The sequence below is a fragment of the Trichoplusia ni genome, chromosome 6, assembly GCF_003590095.1.
Source record: "Trichoplusia ni isolate ovarian cell line Hi5 chromosome 6, tn1, whole genome shotgun sequence".
Lineage (NCBI taxonomy): Eukaryota > Metazoa > Arthropoda > Insecta > Lepidoptera > Noctuidae > Trichoplusia > Trichoplusia ni.
The window spans coordinates 3,703,992-3,716,513 of NC_039483.1; the positions used below are offsets into that span (position 1 = coordinate 3,703,992).

At 32.4% G+C, this 12,522-nt stretch overlaps 1 protein-coding gene across 1 annotated transcript in view; it reads right to left on the bottom strand.

Moving 5' to 3' along the window:
• LOC113494856 (ABC transporter G family member 20) overlaps nucleotides 1-12,185 on the bottom strand; it is a 62,579-nt gene extending 50,394 nt beyond the window's left edge. Inside the window, exon 1 of the mRNA XM_026873359.1 lies at nucleotides 12,023-12,185. The gene's annotated coding sequence lies outside the window, so the exon portion shown is untranslated. The remainder of the gene's footprint in view (nucleotides 1-12,022) is intronic.
• Between the last annotated feature and the right edge of the window lie 337 nt (nucleotides 12,186-12,522).

Sequence of the window (12,522 nt, forward strand, 5' to 3'; positions counted from 1 at the left end):
TGCTGTTTCGCTTACACACCTGCAAGGCTTAAGGATATGATGGTTTGTATCTTATACAATTATATCTGTCCACATTTGTAAGTATATGAAGTAGTAATCAAAAATGTATGTGTCTAAATTCAATTTCAAATTTTGAAAGTAATTTAAAAGAAACAATTTTTTTGAAGAATATTTTTGGTACGTTTATTTATCCCTTAGGGAAGTGTATGATAAACTTTTGTTTATTTACACATTCATCTATTTCTCTCTATGTGATTTTTTATTTTTCATCGGTGTTGGGTAACAATATTTATCAATAAGTTTGGTGAATATTTGCTGTTGTTTCGTTCCTACGAGATGACGTACGTAGATAATATACTATTATAACATGTATTTTTTTTAAGTTAATAACATCAATCATAAAGACTCCTTGGAATGTTATTCAAGTTATATTGTTTTATAGTCAGTAATAAACAACTATGCGCTATTAAATTAATCAATAATAAAAGGCATACAAAAAAAGTTAAAAATCCTACGCACGTATCTACAAAAAGTTTAAATTCAAAGTTAATTAAATACAAAATAGGAAAAACAAATTGACGAGTTCCGTATGTTTTTATAACTATTTTGCATATTCTATTTTAAAACCCGATGTTCAAAGACGTTTTTTTGCAAAAAACTGGAAATACATATTTTGACTTTGTGCATTTTCGAAAATTCTATAATTGGAACTAGTTTTTGATCTAATAATAGAATGTTAGGTATTTTGGAAAACCACAAAACGGTATGTGACATTTCGATTTATGTGTGAGTTCCTCTTAATAATCAAGTTTCGTTATTTTAACCTGCGTTACAATGTTATATTATATGCGTCTATGAACAAGTAATCTATAACAGTTTTTTTTCTCATTTATTGCCTGTAGTCTTTTAAGCTTAACACCACGTCATAACGTAATACGAATATTATAGATGAATAAATAAACTCATATGATACATTGATAATCAGTTTATGGGAATTAATTCTGTATTTTATATCAAATCTATCTTTTTTACCAAAGATCCATTTAAGACTGGATTAAGTTTTAAAATAAACTTTGCTGAGAACCAAAGAAATGAAACTAACAATTTCTGGTTTCTACTGGTTAAAACTAAAGTTGACAAAATGTAAAAGAATTTAGTCACTTACATAGAAAACACGTTTAAATCTTGTTTTTGAACCGGATTTTTTATTAAAATATTAAATTAAAATCGGTTTCAACTGGGTCAATGCCAGAATATTTTTTGCTTAGCTTGGTTAGTTAATCCACAGTAACAGATATTAGATAAATGGATAACATTTTTGTTCATTATTTTCAATTATACATCTTTAAAAACTAGATATTACAATTCAAAACAAATCGATTTCTATCAGGTTTGCCTAAGAACGATCCCGACCAGTACACATTCCTAAAAAAAAATCAAAATTGGTTCATCCGTTCGAGAGCTAAGATAGAGCGGACTAACAAACCCAAACAAGTCTAACTTGTGACAACAGTCGTTATTTCAGGGATTTTTAAAAAGGTATCGGATTGGGACAAACGCCCCAATCTTCATCTCTAGCACCATCTCATCTCTTCCATATGAATGACACTTTGGAACGATATCGACACAATAATGACCCTACATTATTGTATCATTTTCAAAGTGCCTGAAAAACGGCCTATTGGAAATAAAAACTTTTGATTCTGATTTTTGATTTTCCAACTTAAAATATTTGAATAGTCTTTTATAGTTTCGATGAAATAATGACGTGTGTCTTATAGAAATTATGGAAGTACGTTTTTCCACATGTTCATTGCTAACCTAACTCTAAAACTTATATTGATAGCAAATAATGTTGAATGTGTGAATTAATTTCGTCTCGCGATTTTAATGACAGTTATTGACATAAAACCTCCTTGACTTAACCTTGATCAAATTCTTTTTGCTGTTTGTCCTATGACGTAGATACATAACTTGTAGGTAAGTAAAAAACGGATTAGATTATAAAATTAAGTTTATCGTTCGTCACATCGATCTTTTTTATGACAAAACATTTTTACTAAATTCTATCTTGAGACGTCTTGACACTTCAATTTTACTGTCGAACTATTTTTTTAAGGCTTTGATACTATGAAATAAAATATTCTTCATTGAATTCTATCCATGCATGGATCAAACTCGCGCACAGTGTATTTAGCGTACAAAAAAAACTACGGTTTTATCCAGTAGTGGACTAAGATGAAGAGTATAATATTGTTACGATTAATCTACAATCCACATTCCGCCTTAATCTACAATTAAAACAATTATTTCAAATGTCGTTCATTACAACCGCAATGACTTTCCTCATTAGAGATATTTTTAACTTGACTAAAGAAAGATATAACCTTCTATTGTTCTTATTGCTATATAGTTTTAATTACGTGGTAAAATTTAGACTTGAGGAGATAAAACTAAATTGTAAAGAAAGAGCTAGGGGTCGAAAATGGTCTGAATTGCTTCGAGAAAAGGATGGTACAGCCGTGACTTTTGCTCGACTTGGTGGGGGCACGGCCATGCCCCCAGATAAAGTTGCCACGACTTATTCAAAGAGAAATGCAATTTTTATTTTTAGTTATTTATCAAGCTTTATATGGCAAAGGGCTTTTGCCTGGCAGTGGGGTATTGGTAGCCAGGTTTCATAATCATTCATCCCTGTGCGTAAGAACATTTTCCCACTTCAAGGTTAACTTTATTTTGAAGAAACTTTAACGATCACAAAACTACCCAGAACCTGTTATTCTTAAACACTTAACCGACAAAAGGCAAATTGTATCAAAAACACAATCTTCAAGTTACAGTCCTTTATAATGTATCTAGAACATTCTAAACGATTTGGTCAAACCAGTTTAGGTTCAGTGTAGGACCTAAAGGGTCTCGGTTGTGCGTCATGAGAAACAAGTTTTGATAATATCACGGCACCCAGAAACCTTGCCACTATCTCTTAAATAAAGACAGTGTTGTGTTTGTAGAAGCGAGATGTAGTTCTAGGAAATGTATTGCGTTATCTCTTTTCCACCAATGCTACGCACTTTAAAAGGTCGCGGTAAATAATAAATAGTACCTATTAAGATTTGCAAATGAAAAGTGTGATATTTAGAATTTAATGAAAATGTAGCAGTTAATTATGTAAAGGAATTTTAAGAAAATAATGCTTAGCCACAACAACAACTTGTCAGAAATACATCCAACAGAGAACGTTTAGAACTTTTTTTGTTTTTGGTAAGGCGAGGCATCTTCATGGATACCAAACTCCTTGAGAAAGGAAGTGAACGGTTTCGGACTCTTAGCCTAAAACTCTTTGCAACGTCTCCCATATTAGGTCCCACGCACGTTGTAATTGGAGCTAGGTTTCATTTAATCCCTTTCTAAATAAAATTCAAAATTGTTTACAAGTCACACTTAAATCTAGATTATTCAAGACAAACCACAAAACTAGTTTAACTAATGAAGATAAAATCAAGATAAACAATGATTATGATTAATGTTCCAGTAAATGGTAATTACTTGTGTCGTTAATCAAAAACTGAGCTTAAGATATTTTATTGGGAGAAGCAAAACTTTGAAATTTGAGTCATTAGGCCCTGGATCATTACTTGCTACTACAAAGTTGAGTAAAGTCAGAGGTATTCTAGTACTTAATTTAGGTTCCAACTTAAGTGTAGTTAATATGATTATTTATTTCAGGTGACAAGTTCAACTCGCGCCCCCACTGCCGTGTTTTCTCTAGTACCTATGTTAAAAACTCTGGTTAGGTCCGAATCTGAATGTGATTAAATATCCGTGAGTTACAGTCAAACAGGGTACAGAGTCCAGTTTTGTGAGACCCTGTCCTGGCTTAGAAGTTTATCATGCACTTATTCATAATTAAAACCTAAATTAATAATTAATTCCCATTATGTAATATTCTATATTCCTATTTGTGTAAAATTGTTGCAAACAATAAATAATTTTGAATCCCTGTCATGAAATGTTATTAAAATAAAATTGTATTGGAATATACCAAAAAATATATCCATTCCACAATTCATTTGAAGGCCGTTTTAGGTACCTATACGAATGCCTGTTTGGTTACAGAGACCTCCAATCTCCAGAACACAATATAAAAATTAATGCACCATGGTAACAACACCATATAAATACATTAGTTTACATTTACAATACATAGCTAAAGAACTAATACATATTCAAGCGCAGATATAAGGTTCCAACTAATTTTGCTCAAATCTTTGAAAGCAATGAATCTGAAACTAATTTACCGAAACTCCAAATTACTTAGACCTCTACTTATCCATCAGATTAAAGAGAGCGTGAACATAAGATGTTTGTCTTTAGATGACCATGGTCAGACGGACGTGAAGAAATATATGACGTCAGAGCAATCATAGACAAGAAAAACATTCAATTTTGTGAGTAAACAACCGGTATACGAAGGTTATTGAGAAATTTACACGTTTTAATGTCCATTGATGGTCTTATATGGAATTATTGCTTTACGAATTAAACTGGCAGTGTATGTTGAACGTAGTGATGATTGATGAAATTAGATGACTTTATTTGCTATGAATTATAACACTCACGAATGTATACCGCGGTATTTCATAAGCGAACAAACGTTGATCAATGATTATTCTCTTTCCTTGTTTATAGGGTGATGTTTTTAATGAGACATTTACTGGATGGTATTGGCCTTGCCAATTCACATTACTTGGTAAAACTGGTGTTAAATGACAGCAAGAAATCTTAACTCGACATTGGAATAAATTATAAAATTAATAAAATGCAAATGAATAGACCTAAAAACTATCTTCCGTGTTCAGTTAATGAAAAAAAAAACGAGACAAGGTTCAGTAACTGTCAAGTAAAGCGTTTATTATAAATGGTATTCAAGTGTACATGTTAATGAAATAAATAATTAATTTCTACAAGGTTCTTCTCTATGACAATCATTAATAAACTAGTTGAACTCGCATACCTAACGAAGATATTATTATTCAAGAAATTGTAAATGATTATGTTAAGGCACTGGAAGAAACGCGTGTAGCTATGTATGAATGAAAGAGACTGATGACAAGAAACGAAATAATTCACCATCACAAAGATGGATTGACAGTCGCGGAGTAAAAGAAACTCCCATTTGACATCCTTCAATAATAAGTCTCTAAAAACGCAAAATACACTTAATTAATCCACAAATTATTTAAATTATTATCTATTAATTTATTAGTTACCTTAATCATTAGAAGTAATACATAGTTAATGATGGCGCAGTGTTTAGCACCGCGCCGTCATTTAACCATTTCAGTTTGAACACTATCATTGTTATCAAGTTCTGCAAATTCAGTTTCATTAACATGTCATAGGCAATAGCCGTGTCAACTGAAATTCTAACAAACGCTGATTGCAGTAAATTGAGTTCATGTTCATTAATCACGACAATCATATTCGGGCTATTCAATATTGGACCTGGTATTGTGCCTTGGGGGACGCTAAAATAGTTTTGATGGGAAATTAACGCAGCAAATGTTTTTTTGGTAAAATTTACAATAATAATATCTTTATTATCATTTGCGCAGGTACCGTGAAGTTTTTATTTAATTTAAAATAATTAATATATTACTCAAGATGTTGTATAAGTTATATTATTATGATGTTCTAAATCAAATGCTCAGCAAAAAAAAATCCATTTACGGAAGCGACACATACAAGTTGCATTAAATTATCTTTTTGGCACATATCGTCCTTGTATCCACTGTCAGAGGTACATTAACTATCTTTAAATTAGTTTCTTCCTTAAACTACTATGTACTATTTTGGATGTTTGTGCATGCACGCTAAAAGATCCAAAAAGATGAAAATCTTAAACAACTCATTTATCAACCACAATTTTGTTTACTTTTTCCTAGGGTATGTCAAGCCAACGGCCTATGGCTGATTTAAACCCTGACACCGGATTATACATCATCCAAATAAAAGAGGAAGAAGATAATACTTTTGTTTCCAAGAGAAATATTTTGTCACGTCACCTACAATACCATGTAAGTTAAAATTTTCTAATTAATAACTCCTTAACTCCATAAGCGAAATATAAACTCGCAACAAGACGACACGAGACACTTGATTGACGGGATCTTAAAACTGAAGTTGTTTAAGCTTGTAATGGAGTAATTTTAGATGTATTTTGTTTTATCTGCTGTGAACATTTTTTATGTTGAAGTTGGTTCGAATACTTGAATTTATATTGTAATGTTTCTTTTCTTTCACTACCTGTTGTTTTTCAAAATGGTCTTATGATAAACTGCTGTCTGAAGTTTTAAGCCACCCATGGGCTTCAATTGTGGCTTAAGAAACTTCCAAATCGAAAATTCGAACCCGGGATTCGAACCTAAGAATTGTGATTCAACAGTCCAACGATCATACAACAAGAATATCACTGTTACATATTTTTTGAAAGAGTCAGTTTTTCCCCGCTCATTAAAAACTGTAATTTTGAAAGTTAAGCTATTTTTCGGTTTCTCGATAAGAACTGGTAGAATCATTACTTATTTAGAAGGCTGTGTAAGAATGATTTCTGTTGCAAACGCAGCCTTAAGCTCACACCAATTTTACCATAGTATATTAAGAACACGTTACTGGGTTAATACAAAAAAAGTGAAGACTCCTGTAAGTTTCCAACTATTCCAAGAAACTGGTGCTCTCTCCCACGTATTTAATATTATTCGTGCTAAAGTTTGCAACTTCGACAAGCTTAAACTGGGGTAAAATGAAAAGGTTGATACCGAAGACGTATGGATTATCAAACAAGGTTTAAAGAATATGGGTGAGTTAATACTGTATTTTGATTTTATTTAACTTGATTTTTTGGTATACAATGAAAGGGTATATACTAGAACTTTATAATCTTCTAATATATAAAATTCCCGTGTCACGATGCTAGTTACCGTACTCCTCCGAAAAGGTTCGACCGATTCTTATGAAATTTTGTATACATATTGGGAGAATAAAACAACATCTATTTGTCATACCCCTCAGTGTACAAGGGTTGCCCACACTAAAATTTATTTTTTTATTATTTGGACGAAATTTTTTGTTTTATTTTTTTTATAATGTGGCATTAAAAGTACATACAACTAGAAAAAAAATCGGCGAAACAACGTTTGCTGGGTCAGCTAGTTTCTATATAAGAATTAAGATGTCTTATCGAAATAGATTTTTTGAAGTCGGAACTGACTGTGAGATAAGAATTTGTATGCTACTAAAATCTCCTTCAAAAATCATATTTGAGAAATTCGTGTTAAAAAAATAACTCTAGATTCAAACGCATATTTTTTAATAGAGCACGAAAAAGCGCGAAATCTGGCTTGGTTTCAAAATTATGCATTACGATAGTTACTTAAAAACCTATGCATTAAAGAAAAAGATCCTTGCCTTGTATATTAAATTATGATTATAAAAATATTATCGTACAAAAAGATGTGAAACAACCAGATTTCTTAACAATTTTCGGCTACAAAAAGGCCCATGAATCATAAACAGTCATGCAACATCAAACAACATATTTCTTAACACGATCAAAGAATAAACACTTATAATTTCTACAAGTGACGCCACGTGCCATCACGGTGGCAACATAATGCCAATTATGCAGTATCTGTGAACATTTAGGTTGATGTGTTATGTCATTAATATAACAATGGCGGCCATATTGTTCGCGCTTAAGGTGCGTTTCCGTGCACAGCGATCGTGAAGAATAATTTTAAAGGAATAAGCTTGTTGATCAAAGTAAGTTTGTCAGAGTAAAGGCTTTGACTGTTTTACTGATTATGCTATGTTAATAAAAAGGTAGATTTGAGACAGAGTTTCACAAAAATAGGCTAAATAAATTAAATTTTGATAAATCAAAGTCTTGATTCTACCAACCCAACGCTTATCCATTGCCGTGTATCTTTTAGCTAACGATTCATGAGAAAGCTCTTTCACATTTAGAACAAATATTTTTGTTTCTTGGGTTTGCACGAAATCGGTTATACGTCCAGTCTGCCTACAGCTGCCTTCTACTGGGCACAGACTTCTATCCATATAGAAGATGAAGAATTGGTTTGAGCATTGACCATCATGCTTGTTCAATTACAGATATTAAATGATAGCACCAAACAGCCTGAAACACTTACTATTGTCGCATCAACCGCGCGTACGGAAATGCACCTTTATTTAGATGATCCAATACTTTGTTTGTCACAATAAGAATTGTTCAGTTTGCTTTATTGACAATTTGTGTAATAAAATTAGTTCAATGGAACTTACTTGGCGAATTTAATTGGGTTGAGATTAATTTAATTTGTACTGTACAAGTTTTTGATGATACAATGTTTATTAGTTATACAAGACTAGCTGTTGCCCGCGACTTCGTCCGCGTGGTTAGAAGATATAAATTAGGAATTTTTGAAAGGGAGCCCTCGAAGATAAATCATTTTCCCTGTTTTTTTTTCACATTTTCCATTGTATCTTCGCTCCTATTAGTTGCAGCCTGATGGTATATAGCTTAAAATCCGCGATGAATGGTCTATTGAACACAAAAATAATTTTTCAATTTGAACCAGTAGTTCTTGTATTAGCGCATTCAAACAAACAAATTCTCCAGCTTTATATATTAGTATAGAGTATAGATAAGTGACAGATCACGAATTATGACTTATAATTTTTACGAAACTTACTAGGTAACGTAAGTAAGTAATAAAGCAAAATTTAATTTATCAGAATATAAACATGAAGCAAAGTGATAATATTATCATCAATTAAGTATCAAATAACCATATCTGGAATATCCTGTCATGTAATCATGTGCTAACAAAGAAATTTATCACCTTGCCTCCAAGGATAGACATACAAACTTAGAAAAGGGCATGCAAACGAGATGATTCCGTCAGATTAGTCATTGGAAAAACACGAGCAGTTCTCACAATTCATTGAAACGGTGGCTGATGTGTTTAAGCTAAAATTATCAAGAAAATCTGCAAAAATAAAACCGGTAATACCTAATTTCGTAGATGAATAACAGTGACTTTGCGATATTGGCTGCTAAGATGCAAAGGGGGTTTTTACTTAAACAGATATTCAAATTAATTATTTGGTTAACAATTTTTTATATATTTTTAATATAAAACACTAGCTGTTGCCCGCGGAATGCCTGCTACCGTTAAAAATGAACCCACGGGAACATAAAATCGGGATAAAAGTAGGTATCCTATGCATTGATTCAGGTTATAAACTATCTTTGTACCAACTTATGTCTAAATTCGTACAGTGGTTTTCACGTGAACCACTGAACGAAAGAGTGACGTTTATAATATTAGTAGGATTTATGATTGGCCGTATATTTTCAAAAGCCATTCTGGAGATTCTTATACATATAACGAAATAACTAAAACAGACAGATAGGTGTTTTAAAAATCATAATAATTTTGAATCGTAAGTAAAAAAAGACATCCAACATTATTCAAAAGACAATAAAAAAGTACTTTAAAGTGTCAGAATACAAATACTTAATGCCCATATCAAATGTATTAGTACCGGCCTTATTAAATTTGAGTTGACTGGTCATAAGCCCATAATTGACGTGGTAATTAATAGCTATTAGCCACATGCGCTGTTCAACCGATTTTGTTCAAATTTTTGGCAATTCCATAAAAACTTCTTTGTCACTTTAAAAGATGAAAACTCGGTAAATTGCTAAGTGTAATTTATTTATGCTAAATATGAAAGTTTTAATTAATATGGTAACTTTGATAACGTGTCATATTGGTATATGGAATATTAATTTATTATATTTTATGATTTGTTTTACTTTAGAGTTTCGATATAAACTTTATTTTAATGATTTATAAAAAAGGGTAGGAACTGTATCCTATTCTACAGATTGAGGCACTTATGTGTTTTTGCCCGTCCGTTGCCAGGCTGTATCTTATGAACTGTGATAGCAAGACTGTATAGAACTTAGACAGTTGATGTATTTCTGTTTCACACATTATTATCATAATTAGGATTCCCACACAAATCTTCAAGTTAAAGTTCTGCAAAAAATAAACATACGTTATAAAATACATTTTCTTAGATGTCGAGAAAAAGTCTGCCGAAATATTAAACAGTTTAAAATGTCATTAGCGATGTGCAAATGAAATACTTGACAATGATGAAACCAAGCTTCGTGATGCATTGCAATGTGGAGTAGTATTTCAGTTGCGAGTTCTTGAGAAATGTTTTGCAAACCCTAGACATTTTTGGACTAAGAATATCAATTATTTATTTTTGTAAATATTAGGGCATAGTCAGACGATTATGATTTTTTCCTTATGCAATAAGATTTGTAATATCAATAACGTCGTCGTAGCAATTTTCATATCATAGAAATTGTCGTCTGCCATAAACCCGAAAAAATAATACACAATAAAATTTGTTGTTATTTGTATAACTATAACGGGCTTGTGTCAAAGCTACAACAGCGCAAGTTGATCGATCACAGCATAAGCATCACTTGATACGGTCGCTTTTAAAATAATGGTACATAGCTGCATTAAATTGTTAGGGATGTGTGTAGAATAATTAAGAAAGGACACAGCTTCAAAAAGTCACATAGGTACTTCGCCTGCGTTGGGATTGAACTTTAACCTTGTGGCACCACATCCTAGCCTTTTCCGAACTATGTTGGGGTCGTCCAATCTAGCCGGATTCAGCTAAGTACCAGTGTTTCACAAGGAGCGACTACCCATCTGAACTCCATAACCCAATACCCCTGATTTAGACTGGTTGTAAGACTTTCAAGCTTCTAACTACCTGTAACGACTGTCAAAGATGTACGAGTAACAGCCGTGACCAACAATTTTACGTGCCTTCCGAAACACGGAGGAACTCGTTATGACAAAGATGGTCACCTATCATCATTTAACCTGTGATCGATTCACTTATGCAGTTATAGCTTAGCCACGAGCTCCTCACCACTTGGCACCACGACGACTAATATTTTCTTATTAGCACTGTGCAAGTGCCACTCGGCCCTACTGAAGAATTTGGCCTTACTCCGTGATAGGTCTCAGCTAACAATCCCTTTCAGTACGTTACAACACAGCGTGACTCATAGCAACTAATGCAATGCTATTATTATGGATGCTTTGGTGGAAATGTCTTGTTGTATTGTTCGTCTTTGCGACCTTTGGAAATTTATGAAGTACACGCTATTGGTCGGGGAGAGGAGATATCTTAATGACTGAGGTCGCATTTAGAGGTGTTGAAAAAAAATATTCTTGCGGAATTGTCTAAAAGATTTTTGCAATTATAATCCGTCTAAAAATATCGACGTAAATCCTTTAAGATTGTCGGTTAAAATATGCAATGACTGAGAATTAAGTCGCAAAGTTATTGAAGCTTAGTATAATTTCGACAATTTTTAAATATAATTAAAATTATTGACAAATAAACAGTTTTGAAATTATCTTCTTAAGATTGTACATTGTATTATAGAATATTTCAAAGTCCAAACATAGATAGACAATCAAAAATAACTTAACACAAAATTTCGCAGTAAAAATCACGATTTACCATATTTTTTGATGACTAGACTAAATTACTCTTTTTTATATAAAGAGTCATCAAAACCGCCCAATTAAGAGTTATATTGTTGTTCCCAACATTATGTCATGATAATTTTGTAAACGAGTGTAATTAAATTATCATTAGATCCGTAGGCTTTAATGCGATGCTATTTGACTAAAGGTTATTCTACGATGTTCGATAAAAAATATACAACACAGGTAAAAAAGTTTAAGGTTAAATATTCCCACTGCTGGGCAAATTTCTGCTGGACTTCCATTCTCTTAATGTAGATTAAAGTAAGTGATGACCATCACACAAGGACTTGCAACAATGTTTACCTTTTAATATTTGCTCTCAATTAAACATTCCAATTTTAAAATAAACAAAAGAAACTCACTTCTCAATTCAAATCTTCAAAGCCACGAAAACATTAATTTTAAAACAGAACTGCACTGCACAACACAAACACTTCGAATTACAAATATAAAAACCGCGTTCTTATTTCGAAATATACACGTCCGAGCTGGCCGAACGTCGATGTAACACTGAACTTGAAATGAAAATCATGCAATCCTGCGCAGCTTTGTGGCTGGCTTGCCTTCAAGGAGGTTTTTATGAAAATGTACCTTTACTTCATTAACATAAGGAGTATAATCGTGTTACTTCGGTGGTCTGTAACGATGCTAATAATTATCGGATACTTGTCTGATATTATTTTGCGGTTATTCCACAATCCTTGCTCAGTTTGGGTTGAGCCTCCGTCACGGTTTCCGAGTCCAGTTTTGTCTTAATTGCCTTATTATGTATTCGCATTTTTTTGTGGATAGGCAACAACGGTCATGCGTGTGTAAGGACCTATCAAATGTTAATTTGATGGGAATTTTTTGTATATGTTTT